The sequence below is a fragment of the Vulpes vulpes genome, unplaced genomic scaffold (genome assembly GCF_048418805.1).
Source record: "Vulpes vulpes isolate BD-2025 unplaced genomic scaffold, VulVul3 u000000730, whole genome shotgun sequence".
Lineage (NCBI taxonomy): Eukaryota > Metazoa > Chordata > Mammalia > Carnivora > Canidae > Vulpes > Vulpes vulpes.
In genome coordinates, this window is record NW_027325763.1 from 21,484 (window position 1) to 37,045 (window position 15,562).

The 15,562-nt window shown below is 76.2% G+C and overlaps 8 non-coding genes across 8 annotated transcripts; all 8 read left to right on the top strand.

Annotated features, from left to right (window-relative positions):
* The first annotated feature begins 1,632 nt into the window (after positions 1-1,632).
* LOC140597200 (5S ribosomal RNA) lies at positions 1,633-1,751 on the top strand. The gene has a single exon (XR_011999065.1). It is a non-coding gene; the product is annotated as a 5S ribosomal RNA (ribosomal RNA).
* Positions 1,752-3,414: 1,663 nt separating this feature from the next.
* On the top strand, positions 3,415-3,533 carry LOC140597201 (5S ribosomal RNA). The gene has a single exon (XR_011999066.1). It is a non-coding gene; the product is annotated as a 5S ribosomal RNA (ribosomal RNA).
* A 1,679-nt stretch (positions 3,534-5,212) lies between these two features.
* LOC140597202 (5S ribosomal RNA) lies at positions 5,213-5,331 on the top strand. Its single transcript, XR_011999067.1, has one exon. It is a non-coding gene; the product is annotated as a 5S ribosomal RNA (ribosomal RNA).
* A 1,663-nt stretch (positions 5,332-6,994) lies between these two features.
* On the top strand, positions 6,995-7,113 carry LOC140597203 (5S ribosomal RNA). The gene has a single exon (XR_011999068.1). It is a non-coding gene; the product is annotated as a 5S ribosomal RNA (ribosomal RNA).
* A 1,680-nt stretch (positions 7,114-8,793) lies between these two features.
* LOC140597205 (5S ribosomal RNA) lies at positions 8,794-8,912 on the top strand. The gene has a single exon (XR_011999070.1). It is a non-coding gene; the product is annotated as a 5S ribosomal RNA (ribosomal RNA).
* Positions 8,913-10,575: 1,663 nt separating this feature from the next.
* LOC140597206 (5S ribosomal RNA) lies at positions 10,576-10,694 on the top strand. Its single transcript, XR_011999071.1, has one exon. It is a non-coding gene; the product is annotated as a 5S ribosomal RNA (ribosomal RNA).
* Positions 10,695-12,355: 1,661 nt separating this feature from the next.
* LOC140597207 (5S ribosomal RNA) lies at positions 12,356-12,474 on the top strand. Its single transcript, XR_011999072.1, has one exon. It is a non-coding gene; the product is annotated as a 5S ribosomal RNA (ribosomal RNA).
* Positions 12,475-14,135: 1,661 nt separating this feature from the next.
* LOC140597208 (5S ribosomal RNA) lies at positions 14,136-14,254 on the top strand. The gene has a single exon (XR_011999073.1). It is a non-coding gene; the product is annotated as a 5S ribosomal RNA (ribosomal RNA).
* The last annotated feature ends 1,308 nt before the right edge of the window (positions 14,255-15,562 follow it).

Here is a 15,562-nt window from a genome sequence, read left to right on the forward strand (position 1 = left end):
CCCTCGACCAACGCGGCGGCGGCGGCGGCGGCGGCGGCGGCGGCGGCGGCGGCGGCGGCGGCGCCCCCCTCCGGGCGACCCGTGGCATGGCCCCCGCCCCGCCGGAAGCACCGCAGGGCGCCGCGGAGCACCGAGGGCGCCGGCTGCACGGGCAGGAGGCCACACACATGCACCACCTCCTCTTCCTCTCAAGCCCTTCACCCTCGCAGCCCGCCCTTCAAGCACACCCACCCACGTCCTAGCCGGCCGCGCGTCCCAGGGCGCCGCGGGGGCCCGAAGGCGGCCGACGGAGGGGACGGGGCGACAGCAGGAACCTCGGGGCCGGGGCGGGGAGGGGGCGGTCGCTGGGGGGAGCCGGGCGGGGGCTGGATCCCGTCTCCGCAGGCCTGCGAGCCCCTCCGGGGGGCCGGGGCGGGGCTTTGGGGGCCGGGGCCGGGGCGGGGCTTTGGGGGCCGGGGCCGGGGCCGGGGCCGGGCCCGCCTGCGGGCCCTCCTCGCCCCGCCCCAATCTCCGCCCCCAGGCCCGCCCCCAGCCCCTAGCAATTCCCTGGCACCGCCCCCAGCCTCCAAGCCACCCAGCCACCCGCAACCCCCCCCACCTTCGGCCCGGGCCCGCCTGCACCTTCTCTCCGAAGGACATGCCCTGCCTCCCCCGCGGACCACCGTCCCTTCGGCCCTCAGCCACGACGTCCACGCTCCGCGGGCCCGGGACACCAGATGGCCCGACCGCCCGGGGCCTCAGGCCCCGTTGGCACCGGGCTGCGCGCTCCGCGGCCCCGCAACAGCCAAGGCCACAGCGACGCAGGGGCGGCCGGCACCCATGCCGAAAAGGGCCGCGCGCAACACAGCAAGAGACACAAGAGAGACTCGCTCCGCGCCTGGGCGTGGGCGCCGCGCACGCAACACAGGCACACGGTCCCGCGGCGGTTCGGCTGATGGGCAGGAATGGGGGCAGAACGGCATCCCTGACACCGTGGCTGCAGGGCCCGCGGCTGCCAGGGCTCCTAAGGCAGCTCCAGGGCCTGCGCCCCTCCGGCGGGGTGGCTGCCTCGCCCCCACAGGCCTTGTGGCCCAGCTCCGAGTGCCCGTGTCCCTCCGTCTGTGTGTGTGTGTGTGTGTGTGTCTGTCTGTCTGTCGTGGGCACCTGTGTCTGTGTCCCTGCCTGTCCGAGGATGGGGTCCGGCGGCGCGGGCGGCCCCGGCTTGGCTTTGAGCCAGGCCGGCTGAAGAACAGGAGAGGCCAGGGGTCGTCCGGAGCCGGCCGGCGCCGGCCCGCGGCACCCCCCCAGCCAGTGAGCGGTCCGAGGTGGGGCGGCGTGCCATCCGGGGAGCCGAGCGGCGGCGACGCGCCCGCCAGGCCGGGGACGGGAGCGCGCCCGGGCTCCGGCGACAGCCTCCGCTCCGGGGTGCGGGAGGCGTCTTGGCCCCCACCCCCCCCGCCCGGCCCGGGGCAGGCGCCCTCCGCCACCCCGGGCGTGGCGCGGGAGGCGGTCAGTCAATCAATCAGTCGGGCCGGCAGGCGAGCATGCAGGCGGGCTGGCGCGATCGGGCGGGCGGAGGGCTGAGGAGCGGCGGGCGCCTGGCCCGGAGAGGCGCAGAGCAGGCTCTTGGGGCGCCCAGCGGCAGCCGCGGACGTCTACGGCCATACCACCCTGAACGCGCCCGATCTCGTCTGATCTCGGAAGCTAAGCAGGGTCGGGCCTGGTTAGTACTTGGATGGGAGACCGCCTGGGAATACCGGGTGCTGTAGGCTTTTTTTCCTCGGCCTTTTGCCTGCCTTCCTGTCTGTCCCTTGGCCGCCAACGCCCCCTCGACCAACGCGGCGGCGGCGGCGGCGGCGGCGGCGGCGCCCCCCTCCGGGCGACCCGTGGCATGGCCCCCGCCCCGCCGGAAGCACCGCAGGGCGCCGCGGAGCACCGAGGGCGCCGGCTGCACGGGCAGGAGGCCACACACATGCACCACCTCCTCTTCCTCTCAAGCCCTTCACCCTCGCAGCCCGCCCTTCAAGCACACCCACCCACGTCCTAGCCGGCCGCGCGTCCCAGGGCGCCGCGGGGGCCCGAAGGCGGCCGACGGAGGGGACGGGGCGACAGCAGGAACCTCGGGGCCGGGGCGGGGAGGGGGCGGTCGCTGGGGGGAGCCGGGCGGGGGCTGGATCCCGTCTCCGCAGGCCTGCGAGCCCCTCCGGGGGGCCGGGGCGGGGCTTTGGGGGCCGGGGCCGGGGCGGGGCTTTGGGGGCCGGGGCCGGGGCCGGGGCCGGGCCCGCCTGCGGGCCCTCCTCGCCCCGCCCCAATCTCCGCCCCCAGGCCCGCCCCCAGCCCCTAGCAATTCCCTGGCACCGCCCCCAGCCTCCAAGCCACCCAGCCACCCGCAACCCCCCCCACCTTCGGCCCGGGCCCGCCTGCACCTTCTCTCCGAAGGACATGCCCTGCCTCCCCCGCGGACCACCGTCCCTTCGGCCCTCAGCCACGACGTCCACGCTCCGCGGGCCCGGGACACCAGATGGCCCGACCGCCCGGGGCCTCAGGCCCCGTTGGCACCGGGCTGCGCGCTCCGCGGCCCCGCAACAGCCAAGGCCACAGCGACGCGGGGGCGGCCGGCACCCATGCCGAAAAGGGCCGCGCGCAACACAGCAAGAGACACAAGAGAGACTCGCTCCGCGCCTGGGCGTGGGCGCCGCGCACGCAACACAGGCACACGGTCCCGCGGCGGTTCGGCTGATGGGCAGGAATGGGGGCAGAACGGCATCCCTGACACCGTGGCTGCAGGGCCCGCGGCTGCCAGGGCTCCTAAGGCAGCTCCAGGGCCTGCGCCCCTCCGGCGGGGTGGCTGCCTCGCCCCCACAGGCCTTGTGGCCCAGCTCCGAGTGCCCGTGTCCCTCCGTCTGTGTGTGTGTGTGTGTGTGTCTGTCTGTCTGTCGTGGGCACCTGTGTCTGTGTCCCTGCCTGTCCGAGGATGGGGTCCGGCGGCGCGGGCGGCCCCGGCTTGGCTTTGAGCCAGGCCGGCTGAAGAACAGGAGAGGCCAGGGGTCGTCCGGAGCCGGCCGGCGCCGGCCCGCGGCACCCCCCCAGCCAGTGAGCGGTCCGAGGTGGGGCGGCGTGCCATCCGGGGAGCCGAGCGGCGGCGACGCGCCCGCCAGGCCGGGGACGGGAGCGCGCCCGGGCTCCGGCGACAGCCTCCGCTCCGGGGTGCGGGAGGCGTCTTGGCCCCCACCCCCCCCGCCCGGCCCGGGGCAGGCGCCCTCCGCCACCCCGGGCGCGGCGCGGGAGGCGGTCAGTCAATCAATCAGTCGGGCCGGCAGGCGAGCATGCAGGCGGGCTGGCGCGATCGGGCGGGCGGAGGGCTGAGGAGCGGCGGGCGCCTGGCCCGGAGAGGCGCAGAGCAGGCTCTTGGGGCGCCCAGCGGCAGCCGCGGACGTCTACGGCCATACCACCCTGAACGCGCCCGATCTCGTCTGATCTCGGAAGCTAAGCAGGGTCGGGCCTGGTTAGTACTTGGATGGGAGACCGCCTGGGAATACCGGGTGCTGTAGGCTTTTTTTCCTCGGCCTTTTGCCTGCCTTCCTGTCTGTCCCTTGGCCGCCAACGCCCCCTCGACCAACGCGGCGGCGGCGGCGGCGGCGGCGGCGGCGGCGGCGGCGGCGGCGGCGCCCCCCTCCGGGCGACCCGTGGCATGGCCCCCGCCCCGCCGGAAGCACCGCAGGGCGCCGCGGAGCACCGAGGGCGCCGGCTGCACGGGCAGGAGGCCACACACATGCACCACCTCCTCTTCCTCTCAAGCCCTTCACCCTCGCAGCCCGCCCTTCAAGCACACCCACCCACGTCCTAGCCGGCCGCGCGTCCCAGGGCGCCGCGGGGGCCCGAAGGCGGCCGACGGAGGGGACGGGGCGACAGCAGGAACCTCGGGGCCGGGGCGGGGAGGGGGCGGTCGCTGGGGGGAGCCGGGCGGGGGCTGGATCCCGTCTCCGCAGGCCTGCGAGCCCCTCCGGGGGGCCGGGGCGGGGCTTTGGGGGCCGGGGCCGGGGCGGGGCTTTGGGGGCCGGGGCCGGGGCCGGGGCCGGGCCCGCCTGCGGGCCCTCCTCGCCCCGCCCCAATCTCCGCCCCCAGGCCCGCCCCCAGCCCCTAGCAATTCCCTGGCACCGCCCCCAGCCTCCAAGCCACCCAGCCACCCGCAACCCCCCCCACCTTCGGCCCGGGCCCGCCTGCACCTTCTCTCCGAAGGACATGCCCTGCCTCCCCCGCGGACCACCGTCCCTTCGGCCCTCAGCCACGACGTCCACGCTCCGCGGGCCCGGGACACCAGATGGCCCGACCGCCCGGGGCCTCAGGCCCCGTTGGCACCGGGCTGCGCGCTCCGCGGCCCCGCAACAGCCAAGGCCACAGCGACGCGGGGGCGGCCGGCACCCATGCCGAAAAGGGCCGCGCGCAACACAGCAAGAGACACAAGAGAGACTCGCTCCGCGCCTGGGCGTGGGCGCCGCGCACGCAACACAGGCACACGGTCCCGCGGCGGTTCGGCTGATGGGCAGGAATGGGGGCAGAACGGCATCCCTGACACCGTGGCTGCAGGGCCCGCGGCTGCCAGGGCTCCTAAGGCAGCTCCAGGGCCTGCGCCCCTCCGGCGGGGTGGCTGCCTCGCCCCCACAGGCCTTGTGGCCCAGCTCCGAGTGCCCGTGTCCCTCCGTCTGTGTGTGTGTGTGTGTGTGTGTCTGTCTGTCTGTCGTGGGCACCTGTGTCTGTGTCCCTGCCTGTCCGAGGATGGGGTCCGGCGGCGCGGGCGGCCCCGGCTTGGCTTTGAGCCAGGCCGGCTGAAGAACAGGAGAGGCCAGGGGTCGTCCGGAGCCGGCCGGCGCCGGCCCGCGGCACCCCCCCAGCCAGTGAGCGGTCCGAGGTGGGGCGGCGTGCCATCCGGGGAGCCGAGCGGCGGCGACGCGCCCGCCAGGCCGGGGACGGGAGCGCGCCCGGGCTCCGGCGACAGCCTCCGCTCCGGGGTGCGGGAGGCGTCTTGGCCCCCACCCCCCCCGCCCGGCCCGGGGCAGGCGCCCTCCGCCACCCCGGGCGCGGCGCGGGAGTCAGTCAATCAATCAGTCGGGCCGGCAGGCGAGCATGCAGGCGGGCTGGCGCGATCGGGCGGGCGGAGGGCTGAGGAGCGGCGGGCGCCTGGCCCGGAGAGGCGCAGAGCAGGCTCTTGGGGCGCCCAGCGGCAGCCGCGGACGTCTACGGCCATACCACCCTGAACGCGCCCGATCTCGTCTGATCTCGGAAGCTAAGCAGGGTCGGGCCTGGTTAGTACTTGGATGGGAGACCGCCTGGGAATACCGGGTGCTGTAGGCTTTTTTTCCTCGGCCTTTTGCCTGCCTTCCTGTCTGTCCCTTGGCCGCCAACGCCCCCTCGACCAACGCGGCGGCGGCGGCGGCGGCGGCGGCGGCGCCCCCCTCCGGGCGACCCGTGGCATGGCCCCCGCCCCGCCGGAAGCACCGCAGGGCGCCGCGGAGCACCGAGGGCGCCGGCTGCACGGGCAGGAGGCCACACACATGCACCACCTCCTCTTCCTCTCAAGCCCTTCACCCTCGCAGCCCGCCCTTCAAGCACACCCACCCACGTCCTAGCCGGCCGCGCGTCCCAGGGCGCCGCGGGGGCCCGAAGGCGGCCGACGGAGGGGACGGGGCGACAGCAGGAACCTCGGGGCCGGGGCGGGGAGGGGGCGGTCGCTGGGGGGAGCCGGGCGGGGGCTGGATCCCGTCTCCGCAGGCCTGCGAGCCCCTCCGGGGGGCCGGGGCGGGGCTTTGGGGGCCGGGGCCGGGGCGGGGCTTTGGGGGCCGGGGCCGGGGCCGGGGCCGGGCCCGCCTGCGGGCCCTCCTCGCCCCGCCCCAATCTCCGCCCCCAGGCCCGCCCCCAGCCCCTAGCAATTCCCTGGCACCGCCCCCAGCCTCCAAGCCACCCAGCCACCCGCAACCCCCCCCACCTTCGGCCCGGGCCCGCCTGCACCTTCTCTCCGAAGGACATGCCCTGCCTCCCCCGCGGACCACCGTCCCTTCGGCCCTCAGCCACGACGTCCACGCTCCGCGGGCCCGGGACACCAGATGGCCCGACCGCCCGGGGCCTCAGGCCCCGTTGGCACCGGGCTGCGCGCTCCGCGGCCCCGCAACAGCCAAGGCCACAGCGACGCGGGGGCGGCCGGCACCCATGCCGAAAAGGGCCGCGCGCAACACAGCAAGAGACACAAGAGAGACTCGCTCCGCGCCTGGGCGTGGGCGCCGCGCACGCAACACAGGCACACGGTCCCGCGGCGGTTCGGCTGATGGGCAGGAATGGGGGCAGAACGGCATCCCTGACACCGTGGCTGCAGGGCCCGCGGCTGCCAGGGCTCCTAAGGCAGCTCCAGGGCCTGCGCCCCTCCGGCGGGGTGGCTGCCTCGCCCCCACAGGCCTTGTGGCCCAGCTCCGAGTGCCCGTGTCCCTCCGTCTGTGTGTGTGTGTGTGTGTGTCTGTCTGTCTGTCGTGGGCACCTGTGTCTGTGTCCCTGCCTGTCCGAGGATGGGGTCCGGCGGCGCGGGCGGCCCCGGCTTGGCTTTGAGCCAGGCCGGCTGAAGAACAGGAGAGGCCAGGGGTCGTCCGGAGCCGGCCGGCGCCGGCCCGCGGCACCCCCCCAGCCAGTGAGCGGTCCGAGGTGGGGCGGCGTGCCATCCGGGGAGCCGAGCGGCGGCGACGCGCCCGCCAGGCCGGGGACGGGAGCGCGCCCGGGCTCCGGCGACAGCCTCCGCTCCGGGGTGCGGGAGGCGTCTTGGCCCCCACCCCCCCCGCCCGGCCCGGGGCAGGCGCCCTCCGCCACCCCGGGCGCGGCGCGGGAGGCGGTCAGTCAATCAATCAGTCGGGCCGGCAGGCGAGCATGCAGGCGGGCTGGCGCGATCGGGCGGGCGGAGGGCTGAGGAGCGGCGGGCGCCTGGCCCGGAGAGGCGCAGAGCAGGCTCTTGGGGCGCCCAGCGGCAGCCGCGGACGTCTACGGCCATACCACCCTGAACGCGCCCGATCTCGTCTGATCTCGGAAGCTAAGCAGGGTCGGGCCTGGTTAGTACTTGGATGGGAGACCGCCTGGGAATACCGGGTGCTGTAGGCTTTTTTTCCTCGGCCTTTTGCCTGCCTTCCTGTCTGTCCCTTGGCCGCCAACGCCCCCTCGACCAACGCGGCGGCGGCGGCGGCGGCGGCGGCGGCGGCGGCGGCGGCGGCGCCCCCCTCCGGGCGACCCGTGGCATGGCCCCCGCCCCGCCGGAAGCACCGCAGGGCGCCGCGGAGCACCGAGGGCGCCGGCTGCACGGGCAGGAGGCCACACACATGCACCACCTCCTCTTCCTCTCAAGCCCTTCACCCTCGCAGCCCGCCCTTCAAGCACACCCACCCACGTCCTAGCCGGCCGCGCGTCCCAGGGCGCCGCGGGGGCCCGAAGGCGGCCGACGGAGGGGACGGGGCGACAGCAGGAACCTCGGGGCCGGGGCGGGGAGGGGGCGGTCGCTGGGGGGAGCCGGGCGGGGGCTGGATCCCGTCTCCGCAGGCCTGCGAGCCCCTCCGGGGGGCCGGGGCGGGGCTTTGGGGGCCGGGGCCGGGGCGGGGCTTTGGGGGCCGGGGCCGGGGCCGGGGCCGGGCCCGCCTGCGGGCCCTCCTCGCCCCGCCCCAATCTCCGCCCCCAGGCCCGCCCCCAGCCCCTAGCAATTCCCTGGCACCGCCCCCAGCCTCCAAGCCACCCAGCCACCCGCAACCCCCCCCACCTTCGGCCCGGGCCCGCCTGCACCTTCTCTCCGAAGGACATGCCCTGCCTCCCCCGCGGACCACCGTCCCTTCGGCCCTCAGCCACGACGTCCACGCTCCGCGGGCCCGGGACACCAGATGGCCCGACCGCCCGGGGCCTCAGGCCCCGTTGGCACCAGGCTGCGCGCTCCGCGGCCCCGCAACAGCCAAGGCCACAGCGACGCGGGGGCGGCCGGCACCCATGCCGAAAAGGGCCGCGCGCAACACAGCAAGAGACACAAGAGAGACTCGCTCCGCGCCTGGGCGTGGGCGCCGCGCACGCAACACAGGCACACGGTCCCGCGGCGGTTCGGCTGATGGGCAGGAATGGGGGCAGAACGGCATCCCTGACACCGTGGCTGCAGGGCCCGCGGCTGCCAGGGCTCCTAAGGCAGCTCCAGGGCCTGCGCCCCTCCGGCGGGGTGGCTGCCTCGCCCCCACAGGCCTTGTGGCCCAGCTCCGAGTGCCCGTGTCCCTCCGTCTGTGTGTGTGTGTGTGTGTGTGTCTGTCTGTCTGTCGTGGGCACCTGTGTCTGTGTCCCTGCCTGTCCGAGGATGGGGTCCGGCGGCGCGGGCGGCCCCGGCTTGGCTTTGAGCCAGGCCGGCTGAAGAACAGGAGAGGCCAGGGGTCGTCCGGAGCCGGCCGGCGCCGGCCCGCGGCACCCCCCCAGCCAGTGAGCGGTCCGAGGTGGGGCGGCGTGCCATCCGGGGAGCCGAGCGGCGGCGACGCGCCCGCCAGGCCGGGGACGGGAGCGCGCCCGGGCTCCGGCGACAGCCTCCGCTCCGGGGTGCGGGAGGCGTCTTGGCCCCCACCCCCCCCGCCCGGCCCGGGGCAGGCGCCCTCCGCCACCCCGGGCGCGGCGCGGGAGGCGGTCAGTCAATCAATCAGTCGGGCCGGCAGGCGAGCATGCAGGCGGGCTGGCGCGATCGGGCGGGCGGAGGGCTGAGGAGCGGCGGGCGCCTGGCCCGGAGAGGCGCAGAGCAGGCTCTTGGGGCGCCCAGCGGCAGCCGCGGACGTCTACGGCCATACCACCCTGAACGCGCCCGATCTCGTCTGATCTCGGAAGCTAAGCAGGGTCGGGCCTGGTTAGTACTTGGATGGGAGACCGCCTGGGAATACCGGGTGCTGTAGGCTTTTTTTCCTCGGCCTTTTGCCTGCCTTCCTGTCTGTCCCTTGGCCGCCAACGCCCCCTCGACCAACGCGGCGGCGGCGGCGGCGGCGGCGGCGGCGCCCCCCTCCGGGCGACCCGTGGCATGGCCCCCGCCCCGCCGGAAGCACCGCAGGGCGCCGCGGAGCACCGAGGGCGCCGGCTGCACGGGCAGGAGGCCACACACATGCACCACCTCCTCTTCCTCTCAAGCCCTTCACCCTCGCAGCCCGCCCTTCAAGCACACCCACCCACGTCCTAGCCGGCCGCGCGTCCCAGGGCGCCGCGGGGGCCCGAAGGCGGCCGACGGAGGGGACGGGGCGACAGCAGGAACCTCGGGGCCGGGGCGGGGAGGGGGCGGTCGCTGGGGGGAGCCGGGCGGGGGCTGGATCCCGTCTCCGCAGGCCTGCGAGCCCCTCCGGGGGGCCGGGGCGGGGCTTTGGGGGCCGGGGCCGGGGCGGGGCTTTGGGGGCCGGGGCCGGGGCCGGGGCCGGGCCCGCCTGCGGGCCCTCCTCGCCCCGCCCCAATCTCCGCCCCCAGGCCCGCCCCCAGCCCCTAGCAATTCCCTGGCACCGCCCCCAGCCTCCAAGCCACCCAGCCACCCGCAACCCCCCCCACCTTCGGCCCGGGCCCGCCTGCACCTTCTCTCCGAAGGACATGCCCTGCCTCCCCCGCGGACCACCGTCCCTTCGGCCCTCAGCCACGACGTCCACGCTCCGCGGGCCCGGGACACCAGATGGCCCGACCGCCCGGGGCCTCAGGCCCCGTTGGCACCGGGCTGCGCGCTCCGCGGCCCCGCAACAGCCAAGGCCACAGCGACGCGGGGGCGGCCGGCACCCATGCCGAAAAGGGCCGCGCGCAACACAGCAAGAGACACAAGAGAGACTCGCTCCGCGCCTGGGCGTGGGCGCCGCGCACGCAACACAGGCACACGGTCCCGCGGCGGTTCGGCTGATGGGCAGGAATGGGGGCAGAACGGCATCCCTGACACCGTGGCTGCAGGGCCCGCGGCTGCCAGGGCTCCTAAGGCAGCTCCAGGGCCTGCGCCCCTCCGGCGGGGTGGCTGCCTCGCCCCCACAGGCCTTGTGGCCCAGCTCCGAGTGCCCGTGTCCCTCCGTCTGTGTGTGTGTGTGTGTGTGTCTGTCTGTCTGTCGTGGGCACCTGTGTCTGTGTCCCTGCCTGTCCGAGGATGGGGTCCGGCGGCGCGGGCGGCCCCGGCTTGGCTTTGAGCCAGGCCGGCTGAAGAACAGGAGAGGCCAGGGGTCGTCCGGAGCCGGCCGGCGCCGGCCCGCGGCACCCCCCCAGCCAGTGAGCGGTCCGAGGTGGGGCGGCGTGCCATCCGGGGAGCCGAGCGGCGGCGACGCGCCCGCCAGGCCGGGGACGGGAGCGCGCCCGGGCTCCGGCGACAGCCTCCGCTCCGGGGTGCGGGAGGCGTCTTGGCCCCCACCCCCCCCGCCCGGCCCGGGGCAGGCGCCCTCCGCCACCCCGGGCGCGGCGCGGGAGGCGGTCAGTCAATCAATCAGTCGGGCCGGCAGGCGAGCATGCAGGCGGGCTGGCGCGATCGGGCGGGCGGAGGGCTGAGGAGCGGCGGGCGCCTGGCCCGGAGAGGCGCAGAGCAGGCTCTTGGGGCGCCCAGCGGCAGCCGCGGACGTCTACGGCCATACCACCCTGAACGCGCCCGATCTCGTCTGATCTCGGAAGCTAAGCAGGGTCGGGCCTGGTTAGTACTTGGATGGGAGACCGCCTGGGAATACCGGGTGCTGTAGGCTTTTTTTCCTCGGCCTTTTGCCTGCCTTCCTGTCTGTCCCTTGGCCGCCAACGCCCCCTCGACCAACGCGGCGGCGGCGGCGGCGGCGGCGGCGGCGGCGGCGGCGGCGGCGCCCCCCTCCGGGCGACCCGTGGCATGGCCCCCGCCCCGCCGGAAGCACCGCAGGGCGCCGCGGAGCACCGAGGGCGCCGGCTGCACGGGCAGGAGGCCACACACATGCACCACCTCCTCTTCCTCTCAAGCCCTTCACCCTCGCAGCCCGCCCTTCAAGCACACCCACCCACGTCCTAGCCGGCCGCGCGTCCCAGGGCGCCGCGGGGGCCCGAAGGCGGCCGACGGAGGGGACGGGGCGACAGCAGGAACCTCGGGGCCGGGGCGGGGAGGGGGCGGTCGCTGGGGGGAGCCGGGCGGGGGCTGGATCCCGTCTCCGCAGGCCTGCGAGCCCCTCCGGGGGGCCGGGGCGGGGCTTTGGGGGCCGGGGCCGGGGCGGGGCTTTGGGGGCCGGGGCCGGGGCCGGGGCCCTCCTCGCCCCGCCCCAATCTCCGCCCCCAGGCCCGCCCCCAGCCCCTAGCAATTCCCTGGCACCGCCCCCAGCCTCCAAGCCACCCAGCCACCCGCAACCCCCCCCACCTTCGGCCCGGGCCCGCCTGCACCTTCTCTCCGAAGGACATGCCCTGCCTCCCCCGCGGACCACCGTCCCTTCGGCCCTCAGCCACGACGTCCACGCTCCGCGGGCCCGGGACACCAGATGGCCCGACCGCCCGGGGCCTCAGGCCCCGTTGGCACCGGGCTGCGCGCTCCGCGGCCCCGCAACAGCCAAGGCCACAGCGACGCGGGGGCGGCCGGCACCCATGCCGAAAAGGGCCGCGCGCAACACAGCAAGAGACACAAGAGAGACTCGCTCCGCGCCTGGGCGTGGGCGCCGCGCACGCAACACAGGCACACGGTCCCGCGGCGGTTCGGCTGATGGGCAGGAATGGGGGCAGAACGGCATCCCTGACACCGTGGCTGCAGGGCCCGCGGCTGCCAGGGCTCCTAAGGCAGCTCCAGGGCCTGCGCCCCTCCGGCGGGGTGGCTGCCTCGCCCCCACAGGCCTTGTGGCCCAGCTCCGAGTGCCCGTGTCCCTCCGTCTGTGTGTGTGTGTGTGTGTGTCTGTCTGTCTGTCGTGGGCACCTGTGTCTGTGTCCCTGCCTGTCCGAGGATGGGGTCCGGCGGCGCGGGCGGCCCCGGCTTGGCTTTGAGCCAGGCCGGCTGAAGAACAGGAGAGGCCAGGGGTCGTCCGGAGCCGGCCGGCGCCGGCCCGCGGCACCCCCCCAGCCAGTGAGCGGTCCGAGGTGGGGCGGCGTGCCATCCGGGGAGCCGAGCGGCGGCGACGCGCCCGCCAGGCCGGGGACGGGAGCGCGCCCGGGCTCCGGCGACAGCCTCCGCTCCGGGGTGCGGGAGGCGTCTTGGCCCCCACCCCCCCCGCCCGGCCCGGGGCAGGCGCCCTCCGCCACCCCGGGCGTGGCGCGGGAGGCGGTCAGTCAATCAATCAGTCGGGCCGGCAGGCGAGCATGCAGGCGGGCTGGCGCGATCGGGCGGGCGGAGGGCTGAGGAGCGGCGGGCGCCTGGCCCGGAGAGGCGCAGAGCAGGCTCTTGGGGCGCCCAGCGGCAGCCGCGGACGTCTACGGCCATACCACCCTGAACGCGCCCGATCTCGTCTGATCTCGGAAGCTAAGCAGGGTCGGGCCTGGTTAGTACTTGGATGGGAGACCGCCTGGGAATACCGGGTGCTGTAGGCTTTTTTTCCTCGGCCTTTTGCCTGCCTTCCTGTCTGTCCCTTGGCCGCCAACGCCCCCTCGACCAACGCGGCGGCGGCGGCGGCGGCGGCGGCGGCGGCGGCGGCGGCGGCGGCCCCCTCCGGGCGACCCGTGGCATGGCCCCCGCCCCGCCGGAAGCACCGCAGGGCGCCGCGGAGCACCGAGGGCGCCGGCTGCACGGGCAGGAGGCCACACACATGCACCACCTCCTCTTCCTCTCAAGCCCTTCACCCTCGCAGCCCGCCCTTCAAGCACACCCACCCACGTCCTAGCCGGCCGCGCGTCCCAGGGCGCCGCGGGGGCCCGAAGGCGGCCGACGGAGGGGACGGGGCGACAGCAGGAACCTCGGGGCCGGGGCGGGGAGGGGGCGGTCGCTGGGGGGAGCCGGGCGGGGGCTGGATCCCGTCTCCGCAGGCCTGCGAGCCCCTCCGGGGGGCCGGGGCGGGGCTTTGGGGGCCGGGGCCGGGGCGGGGCTTTGGGGGCCGGGGCCGGGGCCGGGGCCCTCCTCGCCCCGCCCCAATCTCCGCCCCCAGGCCCGCCCCCAGCCCCTAGCAATTCCCTGGCACCGCCCCCAGCCTCCAAGCCACCCAGCCACCCGCAACCCCCCCCACCTTCGGCCCGGGCCCGCCTGCACCTTCTCTCCGAAGGACATGCCCTGCCTCCCCCGCGGACCACCGTCCCTTCGGCCCTCAGCCACGACGTCCACGCTCCGCGGGCCCGGGACACCAGATGGCCCGACCGCCCGGGGCCTCAGGCCCCGTTGGCACCGGGCTGCGCGCTCCGCGGCCCCGCAACAGCCAAGGCCACAGCGACGCGGGGGCGGCCGGCACCCATGCCGAAAAGGGCCGCGCGCAACACAGCAAGAGACACAAGAGAGACTCGCTCCGCGCCTGGGCGTGGGCGCCGCGCACGCAACACAGGCACACGGTCCCGCGGCGGTTCGGCTGATGGGCAGGAATGGGGGCAGAACGGCATCCCTGACACCGTGGCTGCAGGGCCCGCGGCTGCCAGGGCTCCTAAGGCAGCTCCAGGGCCTGCGCCCCTCCGGCGGGGTGGCTGCCTCGCCCCCACAGGCCTTGTGGCCCAGCTCCGAGTGCCCGTGTCCCTCCGTCTGTGTGTGTGTGTGTGTGTGTCTGTCTGTCTGTCGTGGGCACCTGTGTCTGTGTCCCTGCCTGTCCGAGGATGGGGTCCGGCGGCGCGGGCGGCCCCGGCTTGGCTTTGAGCCAGGCCGGCTGAAGAACAGGAGAGGCCAGGGGTCGTCCGGAGCCGGCCGGCGCCGGCCCGCGGCACCCCCCCAGCCAGTGAGCGGTCCGAGGTGGGGCGGCGTGCCATCCGGGGAGCCGAGCGGCGGCGACGCGCCCGCCAGGCCGGGGACGGGAGCGCGCCCGGGCTCCGGCGACAGCCTCCGCTCCGGGGTGCGGGAGGCGTCTTGGCCCCCACCCCCCCCGCCCGGCCCGGGGCAGGCGCCCTCCGCCACCCCGGGCGCGGCGCGGGAGGCGGTCAGTCAATCAATCAGTCGGGCCGGCAGGCGAGCATGCAGGCGGGCTGGCGCGATCGGGCGGGCGGAGGGCTGAGGAGCGGCGGGCGCCTGGCCCGGAGAGGCGCAGAGCAGGCTCTTGGGGCGCCCAGCGGCAGCCGCGGACGTCTACGGCCATACCACCCTGAACGCGCCCGATCTCGTCTGATCTCGGAAGCTAAGCAGGGTCGGGCCTGGTTAGTACTTGGATGGGAGACCGCCTGGGAATACCGGGTGCTGTAGGCTTTTTTTCCTCGGCCTTTTGCCTGCCTTCCTGTCTGTCCCTTGGCCGCCAACGCCCCCTCGACCAACGCGGCGGCGGCGGCGGCGGCGGCGGCGGCGGCGGCGGCGGCGGCGCCCCCCTCCGGGCGACCCGTGGCATGGCCCCCGCCCCGCCGGAAGCACCGCAGGGCGCCGCGGAGCACCGAGGGCGCCGGCTGCACGGGCAGGAGGCCACACACATGCACCACCTCCTCTTCCTCTCAAGCCCTTCACCCTCGCAGCCCGCCCTTCAAGCACACCCACCCACGTCCTAGCCGGCCGCGCGTCCCAGGGCGCCGCGGGGGCCCGAAGGCGGCCGACGGAGGGGACGGGGCGACAGCAGGAACCTCGGGGCCGGGGCGGGGAGGGGGCGGTCGCTGGGGGGAGCCGGGCGGGGGCTGGATCCCGTCTCCGCAGGCCTGCGAGCCCCTCCGGGGGGCCGGGGCGGGGCTTTGGGGGCCGGGGCCGGGGCGGGGCTTTGGGGGCCGGGGCCGGGGCCGGGGCCCTCCTCGCCCCGCCCCAATAATCTCCGCCCCCAGGCCCGCCCCCAGCCCCTAGCAATTCCCTGGCACCGCCCCCAGCCTCCAAGCCACCCAGCCACCCGCAACCCCCCCCACCTTCGGCCCGGGCCCGCCTGCACCTTCTCTCCGAAGGACATGCCCTGCCTCCCCCGCGGACCACCGTCCCTTCGGCCCTCAGCCACGACGTCCACGCTCCGCGGGCCCGGGACACCAGATGGCCCGACCGCCCGGGGCCTCAGGCCCCGTTGGCACCGGGCTGCGCGCTCCGCGGCCCCGCAACAGCCAAGGCCACAGCGACGCGGGGGCGGCCGGCACCCATGCCGAAAAGGGCCGCGCGCAACACAGCAAGAGACACAAGAGAGACTCGCTCCGCGCCTGGGCGTGGGCGCCGCGCACGCAACACAGGCACACGGTCCCGCGGCGGTTCGGCTGATGGGCAGGAATGGGGGCAGAACGGCATCCCTGACACCGTGGCTGCAGGGCCCGCGGCTGCCAGGGCTCCTAAGGCAGCTCCAGGGCCTGCGCCCCTCCGGCGGGGTGGCTGCCTCGCCCCCACAGGCCTTGTGGCCCAGCTCCGAGTGCCCGTGTCCCTCCGTCTGTGTGTGTGTGTGTGTGTGTCTGTCTGTCTGTCGTGGGCACCTGTGTCTGTGTCCCTGCCTGTCCGAGGATGGGGTCCGGCGGCGCGGGCGGCCCCGGCTTGGCTTTGAGCCAGGCCGGCTGAAGAACAGGAGAGGCCAGGGGTCGTCCGGAGCCGGCCGGCGCCGGCCCGCGG